Source organism: Salvelinus alpinus, chromosome 22 (genome assembly GCF_045679555.1).
Source record: "Salvelinus alpinus chromosome 22, SLU_Salpinus.1, whole genome shotgun sequence".
Classification (NCBI taxonomy): Eukaryota; Metazoa; Chordata; class Actinopteri; order Salmoniformes; family Salmonidae; genus Salvelinus; species Salvelinus alpinus.
The window spans coordinates 38,126,650-38,139,842 of NC_092107.1; the positions used below are offsets into that span (position 1 = coordinate 38,126,650).

General features: G+C 49.1%; 1 protein-coding gene across 1 annotated transcript in view; it reads right to left on the reverse strand.

Moving 5' to 3' along the window:
- Positions 1 to 3,135, reverse strand: part of si (sucrase-isomaltase) — a 168,120-nt gene extending 164,985 nt beyond the window's left edge. The window contains exon 1 of the mRNA XM_071360047.1: positions 3,050 to 3,135. The gene's annotated coding sequence lies outside the window, so the exon portion shown is untranslated. The remainder of the gene's footprint in view (positions 1 to 3,049) is intronic.
- Positions 3,136 to 13,193: the final 10,058 nt, after the last annotated feature.

A 13,193-nucleotide genomic window follows, 5' to 3' on the forward strand; every position in this document is an offset into this window, starting at 1 on the left:
AAAGACACTGTATATGTCCTCTTTTGTATTGTCTTTTCATGTAGCTCATTGGCATCTTCTACTTCTTTTGTTGCTTTCCAGAGAATAACAGTTAGTTGGGGACAGTAGATTGTATTGGGGGACAGGTCCTGGACAAATCCAATGGTCTGGCCGTGGATATTAATCTCCATTCCCCCCTGTGCCTTCAAAATGTTGACTTTGGTTCACAGCTTGAAGGTTCCCACGCGAGGACATTTGTCGTTTTTCTGTTTCACGCTAATCCGATGGCATCGTTCCAGATCCTGTGGTGATACATCCACGCCAAGCTCCTCTGATATCAGTTTGACAATGTAGCTGGAAGAGTTTCCTTTTTCCTCATTGTCCAGTAAGCACAATATTCCCATGTTGTTTTGTCTCATTCTGTTTTCTTGCTCATCTTCTAAAGTTTGCAAACTTGTTTCCTGAAGACACATTTTGTTGTCTTGTTCGCTCATGTTAGCACCGGTTAGCACCTTGTATGTGTCTGTCTGACAAGATAGACTCGACTGTCCTTCCTAGCAAATATACTCTTTTAACAACATATTGTAACAGTATGTTTGTTATGGTGTGCATTGTAGCTATGTTTTCCTGGGTGTCCTTTAGCTGTTCATTACTCTCCTTTGCATCTCCAAGTTGTTCCTTATGTTTTCCTCTGAGGGAAGCCGTGTCACCGCTGATTGATTCGCTGCACTACTTAACTGACCACTCACTCTCTCTCAGTTGCTTGGGGATATATTGATCTATTGATTTGAAAGGCTTCATTTAAACTACGTTGTCTGGCTTCTAAATATAACCGCAATTTTGTGATACAAAATGGAGCTACTCACTCCCCATGTGTCCCCCTGTGAGGGAAATTCATATGACGCGAGTTAAAATGGGGTGATCCATTTAGAAGGTGGATATAATGTGTTATCCTAAGTATGAAGGTTTTGTAAAACAGGAAGATGTCCGTTCACTGTCAGATGACATGCCTATATGTACAGCACCAGCATATATATCTGTAAAACAGGTAAGAAGTAAACCACTGTATGTCCATAATAGATCCACAGAGTCTATCTCTACTACTAATCTGCACCCCAGGGGATAGAGTGGATGGAGCAGTGGATGGTAACAGCAATGGTATGAGGCTAACAATGAGATTACTGTAGCTTTACCAGTGAATACAGATAGCTACATTAGCAATGGAATTAGCAGTGCAATATTAGCAGGAAACAGTACCAGTAACCATTAGATAAATAATAGTAAATATTGTATAAATGTCATATAAAGTGCAGTAAACGTCATAATATTAGGCTAACAGGCTAATAGCATAGGCACACAAAAGCTACAGTAAATAATAATCAATATGGAAAGGGAAAGGGGGTTACCTAGTGTTAGGATTTATGTTTAAGCATAATAGCCTGTTAGCATATTGGTTGAAGAGGAATATTGTTTTGTTACACACATACACAAACTATACAGAGGGGTGTGGGTGTGTAGGTGAAAGGACTGACCAACACAGGCCATAAAAGTTGTGGACAGTCTGGAGAGGGGAAGGGTGCAGCTCTCTAGACCAACCAAGAGTTTAGAATACTGGACAATACCATATTAGGAACTGTTTTAGTGTAGAATCGACAGACCCAAGACGGAGCTAATCTACCCAGCAACCAGAGGTGGACAAAGGAACGCGCCAAGGGGCCAGCAAAGGGGGGCAGAGTCTAAACCAGGCCCAGCCTCTACTGTGATAGGCTAACAGACGCGTTGAAACGATGTCATCACGGTATAAGAACAGCTGTTTACGTACTTCTTGCCAGTTCTCTGTTCATCCTGCGCGGTGAAACAGCGAACCCGTATATACGAAAATTGCATTTGCCATTCATTGTTTGCGGTAATTAAACATAATTAAAGAAAGTTAGCAGACCTTGCATTTTATTTATCCTGACACCGGATGTGTTACACGCAGCGTTTACACTAGTCAGTTGTCCAACTGAATGTATTCAATTGAAATGTGTTTTTCGCATTTAACCCAACCCCTCTGAATCAGAGATATGTACTATTTAGTGGCATGTTAGCATGCTAATAATGGTAATGGAGCTAGCAATGGTAACAATGCAGATAGGAAAACAGACCACACTATGTACAATGTGGAATTAGCATGCTAATCATGGTAACGGCACTAGCAATGCTAACAATGTAGTTACGCAAGTTAAACACTCTATTTACCATGGAGAGTTAGGACGGTAACCATGCTAACGACACTAGCATGCTAACAATAAATAAACCGGAAGTGATGTCATAAACCCGGAAGTGAAGAACATCAAATTAAATCCAATTTTATTTTTCTAATTTGCCGAATACAACAGGTAGACCTTATCGTGATATGGTAAGCGTTTAACAATTTGTACATGTAGTTAGGGAAAAGGGACTATGCATAGATAATACACAGCGAGTATCAGCAGTTTAAAATTAAATGGGGGGGGTCAATGTAAATAGTCCGGTGGCCATTTGATTAATTGTTCAGCAGTCATATGACTTGGGGGTAGAAGCTGTTAAGGAGTCTTTTGGACCTAGACCTAGGCGCTCCGGTCCCGCTTGCTGTGCGGTAGCAGAGAGTACAGTCGTTGACAATGTTTTGGGCCTTCCTCTGACACCGCCTAGTATGTAGGTCCTGGATGGCAGGAAGCTTGACCCCAGTGATGTACTGGGCCGTAAGCATTACCGTCAATTTTTTTGTCTTTTAGCTGTTTGGGACTACAAAACACAAGCGCCATCTTAGGACACATAGTATCCTATGCTATGGGGATGCCAAAGGGAAAGACTCAAACTCTAAGAGCATAAGATTTCATGGGAAACCAGTAGAACAACACCCTAACAATATGCACAGCTCACAAGACAGCCAGTAGTACGTCTTTCCTATAAAGTGCAAGTAATTGTAACACAATGATAATATTGTAACAACACTATTATACAGTATAATAGCGAATGTATTGGCAAATGACACATGTATAAACACCTCAAGCATGAAAATGGTTGGCTGGAACAGGGCACTTACTTTGCATTGAGTTTGCAGTCAGAGTTTGCAGTCCAGTATGCACTCTTCAGCTACAGTGGAAACCACTTTACTGAAAGTATCCACATTACTCTTGGAAGAACTCTACACTAAAGATTGGTGTAACTATGCTTTTATAGTTGTCCCCGCCCCACTTGCGGATTGGCCTGGGACCAGGTGGGCTTTGTCAAAGGTGGTGACGGACAGGTCAAGAGTTCCAATGAGAGGTCACTGGGGAGACGTGCCCTAACATGTTCTTAGAGCAGAGGGCAGCCCACCCCTCCCCCCTAGCAGGCCTTGCACCTCAAAACAATCAACAATCCCTGACTAGAAAGAGGATTATCTACAGACGATGTCTGTAGGCATTATACAGCCATTGTGTCCACAAGCCTTTTTCAGATGGTCTAACTGTCACCATTATAACATAGTTTTCCTTTAAGTCGGACAGATGTTACTGAGCCGCAGGGAGTAACAACAGGGGTGCTCTAACACACTACACACCTAAACCCACATACACACATACACCCGTACACAAACACACACACACACACACACACACACACACACACACACACACACACACACACACACACACACTGACTTGAAAAATAATGAGAAGGCTCCTAACTGTCAGTGTTCAGCCTTGATGTCCACTTTTACCCCACTAGGGAGTAAAACAGGTATAATGATTTACCTCTGTGTTAGGAAGTGTGTGTCTCTGTTTGAGTGTGTGTGTGTGTGTGTGTGTGTTAGTCTTTGACAGGTAGGAATGAACATTCTCCAGATCTGTCAAGCAGGTCAAAGTATAGATGATTTCCTGAGACTATGGACTCTGACCAGCGGCCATGTTGGAGAATGGTAGAACTGCCTGTGACCTGATGAACTCTGTATAGTACCAGGAGATACTGGAACAACAACATCGTACAGCTTCATTCTATTGGTTAGAAGTGCCTGTGATTTGTGTGTTGCACCAACTTTATAGCTGTACTGTTTGAGGCTTAAAGTGGAACTGACAGCGTTTCAGCAACATGAAATCTTATTCAAATCTGTGATTCTACATCTGCATTGCTTGTTGTTTGGGGTTTTAGGTCTGGGTTTCTGTGTAAGTACTTTGTGACATCCGCTGAGGTAAAAAGGTCTTCAGAAATTCATTAGATTGATTGATTGATTGATATACACCCCAGGAGGAATATGCCGTCTTTTTAAAAAAACATTTTCTGACAAGCGAGCACTTAGACATGGTCATTTTCACACTTTCATAGAATGCTTGGGAATGACGAAGAGTAAGGTATTTGTGAAAATTCTATAGCAATATAGAGTGTGAGAGTGGCCGTGCTTTTGGACAATTAACAGACACTGCAGTAAATAAAACCTAATAAAAACATCTGTATTGTCCAGTACCGGAGTCTAAACAGACCGGCGCACGATATCCAATCAGAGCTACAGCAGGCCTTTATGCAAATAAGGTATTTGCCACATGGGCCTGCCATCATTCACTTTGAACCTGGCCAGGGGGGGGGGGGGGGGGGCGGGGGTCTAAAATAGTTTCCTGCATTTCTACACTTTTTAATATGACCCATGACCAAGTGAAGTGATTAAAGAAACAAAAGCTGAAATAAATAATTCTCTCTACTATTTTTCTGACATTTCACATTCTTAAAATAAAGTGGTGATCCTAACTGATCTATGACAAGGACTTTTTACTAGGATTAAATGTCAGGAATTGTGAAAAACTGAGTTTAAATGTATTTGGCTGAGGTGTATGTAAACTTCCGACTTCAACTGTACATACATACAGTACAGACTTATACACAAAGCCCACAGACTGCAATATGTTGCCACATGTGGTTAGTATGCATCCTCTTCCCATCAAGAATGGTCTACCACATAGCCAGTTATGCAGGGTTAAACAAGTCTGTGGCCACCAGACAGATTTTTGACAGCAATGCTAAGAAAATGACAGATAAATTCAAAATGAGAGGCTACAAGGACAAAACTTTTTATGCTGCAATTTTTAAAATATCTCAAAAACCAGGAGAGGAATTGCTAAAAAACGAAACCAAAGAAGAAAAACAAAGCAACAGTCTTTTTGCACTAAGTGTTCAGAGAAAATGACAGCAATCCTAAAAAAGCTCTGGCATATTCTGCAATCAGACAAAAAAATAGCATTCCTCTTCAAAGAACCTCGACTGGTGGTCTATAAGTGTGGTCGCAATATTGTGGATAGATTGGTGAGATCTGACCTGCCCCCTGAGTCCACCCTGAGTCCACCCTGAGTCCACCTGAGTCCACCTGAGTCCACCTGAGTCCACCTGAGTCCACCTGAGTCCACCTGAGTCCACCCTGAGTCCACCTGAGTCCACCTGAGTCCACCTGAGTCCACCTGAGTCCACCTGAGTCCACCTGAGTCCACCTGAGTCCACCCTGAGTCCACCTGAGTCCACCTGAGTCCACCTGAGTCCACCCTGAGTCCACCTGAGTCCACCTGAGTCCACCTGAGTCCACCTGAGTCCACCCTGAGTCCACCCTGAGTCCACCTGAGTCCACCCTGAGTCCACCCTGAGTCCACCCTGAGTCCACCCTGAGTCCACCTGAGTCCACCCTGAGTCCACCTGAGTCCACCCTGAGTCCACCTGAGTACACCCTGAGTCCACCTGAGTCCACCCTGAGTCCACCCTGAGTCCACCTGAGTCCACCTGAGTCCACCCTGAGTCCACCTGAGTCCACCCTGAGTCCACCCTGAGTCCACCCTGAGTCCACCCTGAGTCCACCCTGAGTCCACCTGAGTCCACCCTGAGTCCACCTGAGTCCACCCTGAGTCCACCTGAGTCCACCCTGAGTCCACCTGAGTCCACCCTGAGTCCACCCTGAGTCCACCCTGAGTCCACCTGAGTCCACCCTGAGTCCACCTGAGTCCACCCTGAGTCCACCCTGAGTCCACCTGAGTCCACCTGAGTCCACCCTGAGTCCACCTGAGTCCACCCTGAGTCCACCCTGAGTCCACCTGAGTCCACCCTGAGTCCACCCTGAGTCCACCCTGAGTCCACCCTGAGTCCACCCTGAGTCCACCTGAGTCCACCCTGAGTCCACCTGAGTCCACCCTGAGTCCACCTGAGTCCACCCTGAGTCCACCTGAGTCCACCCTGAGTCCACCCTGAGTCCACCTGAGTCCACCCTGAGTCCACCTGAGTCCACCCTGAGTCCACCCTGAGTCCACCTGAGTCCACCCTGAGTCCACCTGAGTCCACCCTGAGTCCACCTGAGTCCACCCTGAGTCCACCTGAGTCCACCTGAGTCCGCCCTGAGTCCACCCTGAGTCCACCCTGAGTCCACCCTGAGTCCACCTGAGTCCACCCTGAGTCCACCCTGAGTCCACCTGAGTCCACCTGAGTCCACCCTGAGTCCACCTGAGTCCACCCTGAGTCCACCTGAGTCCACCCTGAGTCCACCCTGAGTCCACCTGAGTCCACCCTGAGTCCACCCTGAGTCCACCTGAGTCCACCCTGAGTCCACCTGAGTCCACCCTGAGTCCACCTGAGTCCACCCTGAGTCCACCTGAGTCCACCCTGAGTCCACCCTGAGTCCACCCTGAGTCCACCTGAGTCCACCCTGAGTCCACCTGAGTCCACCTGAGTCCACCCTGAGTCCACCTGAGTCCACCTGAGTCCACCCTGAGTCCACCCTGAGTCCACCCTGAGTCCACCCTGAGTCCACCCTGAGTCCACCCTGAGTCCACCCTGAGTCCACCTGAGTCCACCCTGAGTCCACCCTGAGTCCACCTGAGTCCACCCTGAGTCCACCCTGAGTCCACCCTGAGTCCACCCTGAGTCCACCTGAGTCCACCCTGAGTCCACCTGAGTCCACCTGAGTCCACCCTGAGTCCACCCTGAGTCCACCTGAGTCCACCCTGAGTCCACCTGAGTCCACCCTGAGTCCACCTGAGTCCACCCTGAGTCCACCCTGAGTCCACCCTGAGTCCACCTGAGTCCACCCTGAGTCCACCCTGAGTCCACCCTGAGTCCACCCTGAGTCCACCTGAGTCCACCCTGAGTCCACCTGAGTCCACCTGAGTCCACCCTGAGTCCACCTGAGTCCACCCTGAGTCCACCCTGAGTCCACCCTGAGTCCACCTGAGTCCACCCTGAGTCCACCCTGAGTCCACCTGAGTCCACCCTGAGTCCACCTGAGTCCACCCTGAGTCCACCTGAGTCCACCCTGAGTCCACCTGAGTCCACCCTGAGTCCACCTGAGTCCACCTGAGTCCACCCTGAGTCCACCCTGAGTCCACCTGAGTCCACCCTGAGTCCACCTGAGTCCACCCTGAGTCCACCCTGAGTCCACCTGAGTCCACCCTGAGTCCACCCTGAGTCCACCCTGAGTCCACCCTGAGTCCACCCTGAGTCCACCTGAGTCCACCCTGAGTCCACCCTGAGTCCACCCTGAGTCCACCTGAGTCCACCCTGAGTCCACCTGAGTCCACCCTGAGTCCACCTGAGTCCACCCTGAGTCCACCTGAGTCCACCCTGAGTCCACCTGAGTCCACCCTGAGTCCACCTGAGTCCACCCTGAGTCCACCCTGAGTCCACCTGAGTCCACCCTGAGTCCACCTGAGTCCACCCTGAGTCCACCTGAGTCCACCCTGAGTCCACCTGAGTCCACCCTGAGTCCACCTGAGTCCACCCTGAGTCCACCCTGAGTCCACCCTGAGTCCACCTGAGTCCACCCTGAGTCCACCCTGAGTCCACCCTGAGTCCACCTGAGTCCACCTGAGTCCACCCTGAGTCCACCCTGAGTCCACCCTGAGTCCACCCTGAGTCCACCCTGAGTCCACCTGAGTCCACCCTGAGTCCACCCTGAGTCCACCCTGAGTCCACCTGAGTCCACCCTGAGTCCACCTGAGTCCACCTGAGTCCACCCTGAGTCCACCCTGAGTCCACCTGAGTCCACCCTGAGTCCACCTGAGTCCACCCTGAGTCCACCTGAGTCCACCCTGAGTCCACCCTGAGTCCACCCTGAGTCCACCCTGAGTCCACCTGAGTCCACCCTGAGTCCACCCTGAGTCCACCCTGAGTCCACCTGAGTCCACCCTGAGTCCACCTGAGTCCACCCTGAGTCCACCTGAGTCCACCCTGAGTCCACCCTGAGTCCACCCTGAGTCCACCTGAGTCCACCCTGAGTCCACCTGAGTCCACCCTGAGTCCACCTGAGTCCACCCTGAGTCCACCTGAGTCCACCCTGAGTCCACCTGAGTCCACCCTGAGTCCACCTGAGTCCACCTGAGTCCACCTGAGTCCACCCTGAGTCCACCCTGAGTCCACCTGAGTCCACCCTGAGTCCACCTGAGTCCACCCTGAGTCCACCCTGAGTCCACCTGAGTCCACCCTGAGTCCACCCTGAGTCCACCCTGAGTCCACCCTGAGTCCACCTGAGTCCACCCTGAGTCCACCCTGAGTCCACCCTGAGTCCACCTGAGTCCACCCTGAGTCCACCTGAGTCCACCCTGAGTCCACCTGAGTCCACCCTGAGTCCACCTGAGTCCACCCTGAGTCCACCTGAGTCCACCCTGAGTCCACCTGAGTCCACCCTGAGTCCACCCTGAGTCCACCTGAGTCCACCCTGAGTCCACCTGAGTCCACCCTGAGTCCACCTGAGTCCACCCTGAGTCCACCTGAGTCCACCCTGAGTCCACCTGAGTCCACCCTGAGTCCACCCTGAGTCCACCCTGAGTCCACCTGAGTCCACCCTGAGTCCACCCTGAGTCCACCCTGAGTCCACCTGAGTCCACCTGAGTCCACCCTGAGTCCACCTGAGTCCACCCTGAGTCCACCCTGAGTCCACCCTGAGTCCACCCTGAGTCCACCCTGAGTCCACCCTGAGTCCACCCTGAGTCCACCTGAGTCCACCCTGAGTCCACCTGAGTCCACCCTGAGTCCACCCTGAGTCCACCCTGAGTCCACCTGAGTCCACCCTGAGTCCACCTGAGTCCACCCTGAGTCCACCTGAGTCCACCCTGAGTCCACCTGAGTCCACCCTGAGTCCACCTGAGTCCACCCTGAGTCCACCCTGAGTCCACCCTGAGTCCACCTGAGTCCACCCTGAGTCCACCCTGAGTCCACCCTGAGTCCACCTGAGTCCACCCTGAGTCCACCCTGAGTCCACCTGAGTCCACCCTGAGTCCACCCTGAGTCCACCCTGAGTCCACCCTGAGTCCACCCTGAGTCCACCTGAGTCCACCTGAGTCCACCCTGAGTCCACCCTGAGTCCACCTGAGTCCACCTGAGTCCACCCTGAGTCCACCCTGAGTCCACCTGAGTCCACCCTGAGTCCACCCTGAGTCCACCCTGAGTCCACCCTGAGTCCACCTGAGTCCACCCTGAGTCCACCCTGAGTCCACCCTGAGTCCACCCTGAGTCCACCCTGAGTCCACCCTGAGTCCACCCTGAGTCCACCTGAGTCTTGACACCCATTCCAAATGGGAACTACAAATGTGGCTCATGCACACATTGCAATAGCGCTACAGAAACATCCTTCAGACACCCATATACAGTGGGGAGAACAAGTATTTGATACACTGCCGATTTTGCAAGTTTTCCTACTTACAAAGCATGTAGAGGTCTGTAATTTTTATCATAGGTACACTTCAACTGTGAGAGACGGAATCTAAAACAAAAATCCAGAAAATCACATTGTATGATTTTTAAATAATTAATTAGCATTTTATTGCATGACATAAGTATTTGATACATCAGAAAAGCAGAACTTAATATTTGGTACAGAAACCTTTGTTTGCAATTACAGAGATCATACGTTTCCTGTAGTTCTTGACCAGGTTTGTACACACTGCAGCAGGGATTTTGGCCCACTCCTCTTCCATACAGACCTTCTCCAGATCCTTCAGGTTTCGGGGCTGTCGCTGGGCAATACGGACTTTCAGCTCCCTCCAAAGATTTTCTATTGGGTTCAGGTCTGGAGACTGGCTAGGCCACTCCGGGACCTTGAGATGCTTCTTACGGAGCCACTCCTTAGTTGCCCTGGCTGTGTGTTTCGGGTCGTTGTCATGCTGGAAGACCCAGCCATGACCCATCTTCAATGCTCTTACTTAGGGAAGGAGGTTGTTGGCCAAGATCTCGCGATACATGGCCCCATCCATCCTCCCCTCAATACGGTGCAGTCGTCCTGTCCCCTTTGCAGAAAAGCATCCCCAAAGAATGATGTTTCCACCTCCATGCTTCACGGTTGGGATGGTGTTCTTGGGGTTGTACTCATCCTTCTTCTTCCTCCAAACACGGCGAGTGGAGTTTAGACCAAAAAACTCAATTTTTGTCTCATCAGACCACATGACCTTCTCCCATTCCTCCTCTGGATAATCCAGATGGTCATTGGCAAACTTCAGACGGTCCTGGACATGCGCTGGCTTGAGCAGAGGGACCTTGCGTGCACTGCAGGATTTTAATCCATGACGGCGTAGTGTGTTACTATTGGTTTTCTTTGAGACTGTGGTCCCAGCTCTCTTCAGGTCATTGACCAGGTCCTGCCGTGTAGTTCTGGGCTGATCCCTCACCTTCCTCATGATCATTGATGCCCCACGAGGTGAGATCTTGCATGGAGCCCCAGACCGAGGGTGATTGACCGTCATCTTGAACTTCTTCCATTTTCTAATAATTGCGCCAACAGTTGTTGCCTTCTCACCAAGCTGCTTGCCTATTGTCCTGTAGCCCATCCCAGCCTTGTGCAGGTCTACAATTTGATCCCTGATGTCCTTACACAGCTCTCTGGTCTTGGCCATTGTGGAGAGGTTGGAGTCTGTTTGATTGAGTGTGTGGACAGGTGTCTTTTATACAGGTAACGAGTTCAAACAGGTGCAGTTAATACAGGTAATGAGTGGAGAACAGGAGGGCTTCTTAAAGAAAAACGAACAGGTCTGTGAGAGCCGGAATTCTTACTGGTTGGTAGGTGATCAAATACTTATGTCATGCAATAAAATGCAAATTAATTACTTAAAAATCATACAATGTGATTTTCTGGATTTTTGTTTTAGATTCCGTCTCTCACAGTTGAAGTGTACCTATGATAAAAATTACAGACCTCTACATGCTTTGTAAGTAGGAAAACCTGCAAAATCAGCAGTGTATCAAATACTTGTTCTCCCCACTGGACATCTAGAAATCCCTGTTAGGGGCATCATCTCATCCAAGACAAAGGGGGTAATCTATCTCATCTCCTGTACATGTGGGAAAACCTACGGAAGACAAATAAAAGACAATTAAAACAATGTATAGCTGAACACTGCAGCTTAACTTCTCTGCGCTACGGATCCCTTTAGCGGGATCATTTTCCTAAACAACCGCTGAATTGCAGGGCTCAAAATATTACAAAAAATATTTATAATCATGCAATCACAAGTGAAATATACCAAAACACAGATTCGCTTGTTGTTAATCCACCTATCATGTCAGATTTTGAAAATATGCTTTGCAGCGAAAGCAATCCAAGCTTTTGTGAGTGTATCAATCCGGAGCCTCCAGCGACGTTCTCCAGTCCGGAGCCTCCAGCGACGGTCTCCAGTCCGGAGCCTCCAACGGCGGTCTCCAGTCCGGAGCCTCCAACGGCGGTCTCCAGTCCGGAGCCCCCAGCGACGGTCTCCAGTCCGGGGCCCCCAGCAACGGTGCCCAGTCCGGGGCCCCCAGCAACGGTGCCCAGTCCGGGGCCCGCAACGAGGGTCCCCAGTCCGGGGTCGGCGACGAGGGTCCCCGCACCAGAGGTGCCACCAAAGTGGGGTGAGCCAGTGGTGGAGCGGGGTCCGCGTCCCGCACCTGAGCCGCCACCGCGGATAGATGCCCACCCAGACCCTCCCCTATAGGCTCAGGTTTTGCGGCCGGAGTCCGCACCTTTGGGGGGGGGGGGGTACTGTCACGCCCTGACCTTAGAGATCCTTTTTATGTCTCTATTTGGTTTGGTCAGGGTGTGATTTGGGGTGGGTATTCTATGTTCTATTATTTGTATTTCTATGTTTTGGCCGGGTAGGGTTCTCAATCAGGGACGGCTGTCTATTGTTGTCTCTGATTGAGAACCATCCTCAGGTAGCCCTTTCTCCCACCTGTCTTTGTGGGAAGTTGACTTTGTTTGTGGCACATAGCCTTAAGCTTCACGGTTTGTTTTGAATTGTTTATTGTTTGGTCGGCGTCATTTCTAATAAAAAGAAAATGTACGCTCACAACGCTGCACCTTGGTCCACTTCATTCAACAGCCATGACAGAGTCTCATAGCAAACGGTCTGAATACTTATGTAAATAAGGTATTTCTGTCTTTTCTTTTTAATAAATGTTCTCTTCTCTTTCTCTCTCTCTTCTCATTCTCTCTCTCTCATTTGCTCTCTCTTCTCTCAATTCAATTCTAGGGCTTTATCGGCATGGGAAACATATGTTAACATTGCAAAAGCAAGTGAAATAGATCATGAACAAAAGTGAAATAAACAATACAAATTTACAGAAACATTACACTCACAAAAGTTCCAAAAGAATAAAGACATTTCAAATGTCATATTATGTTTATATGCAGTGTTGTAGCAATGTGCAAATAGTTAAAGTCCAAAAGGGAAAATAAATAAACGGACTTTTTCTTGTTGCAACAGGTCACACATTTTGCTGCTGTGATGGCACACTGTGATATGAGAGTTTATCCAAATTGGGTTTGTTTTTTCAAATTCTTTGCGGGTCTGTTTAATCTGAGGGAAAAATGTGTCTCTAATATGGTCATACATTTGTCAGGAGGTTAGGAAGTGGAGCTCAGTTTCCACCTCATTTTGTGGGCAGTGTGCACATAGCCTTTCTTCTCTTGAGACCCAGGTCTGTACATAGTCAAAGATTTGCTTTATTTTGGGTCAGTCGCAGTGGTCAGGTATTCTGCCAATATGTATTCTCTGTTGAGGGAGAAATAGCATTCTAGTTTGCTTTGTTTTTTTGTTAATTCTTTCCAATGTGTCAAGTAATTATATTTTTGTTTTCTCATGATGTGGTTGGGTCTAATTGTGATGCTGTCCTTGGACTCTGTGGGGTCTGTTTGTGTTTGTGAACAGAGCCCCAGGAGCAGCTTGCTTAGGGGGCTCTTCTCCAGGTTCATCTCTCTGTAGGTGATGGCTTTGTTATGG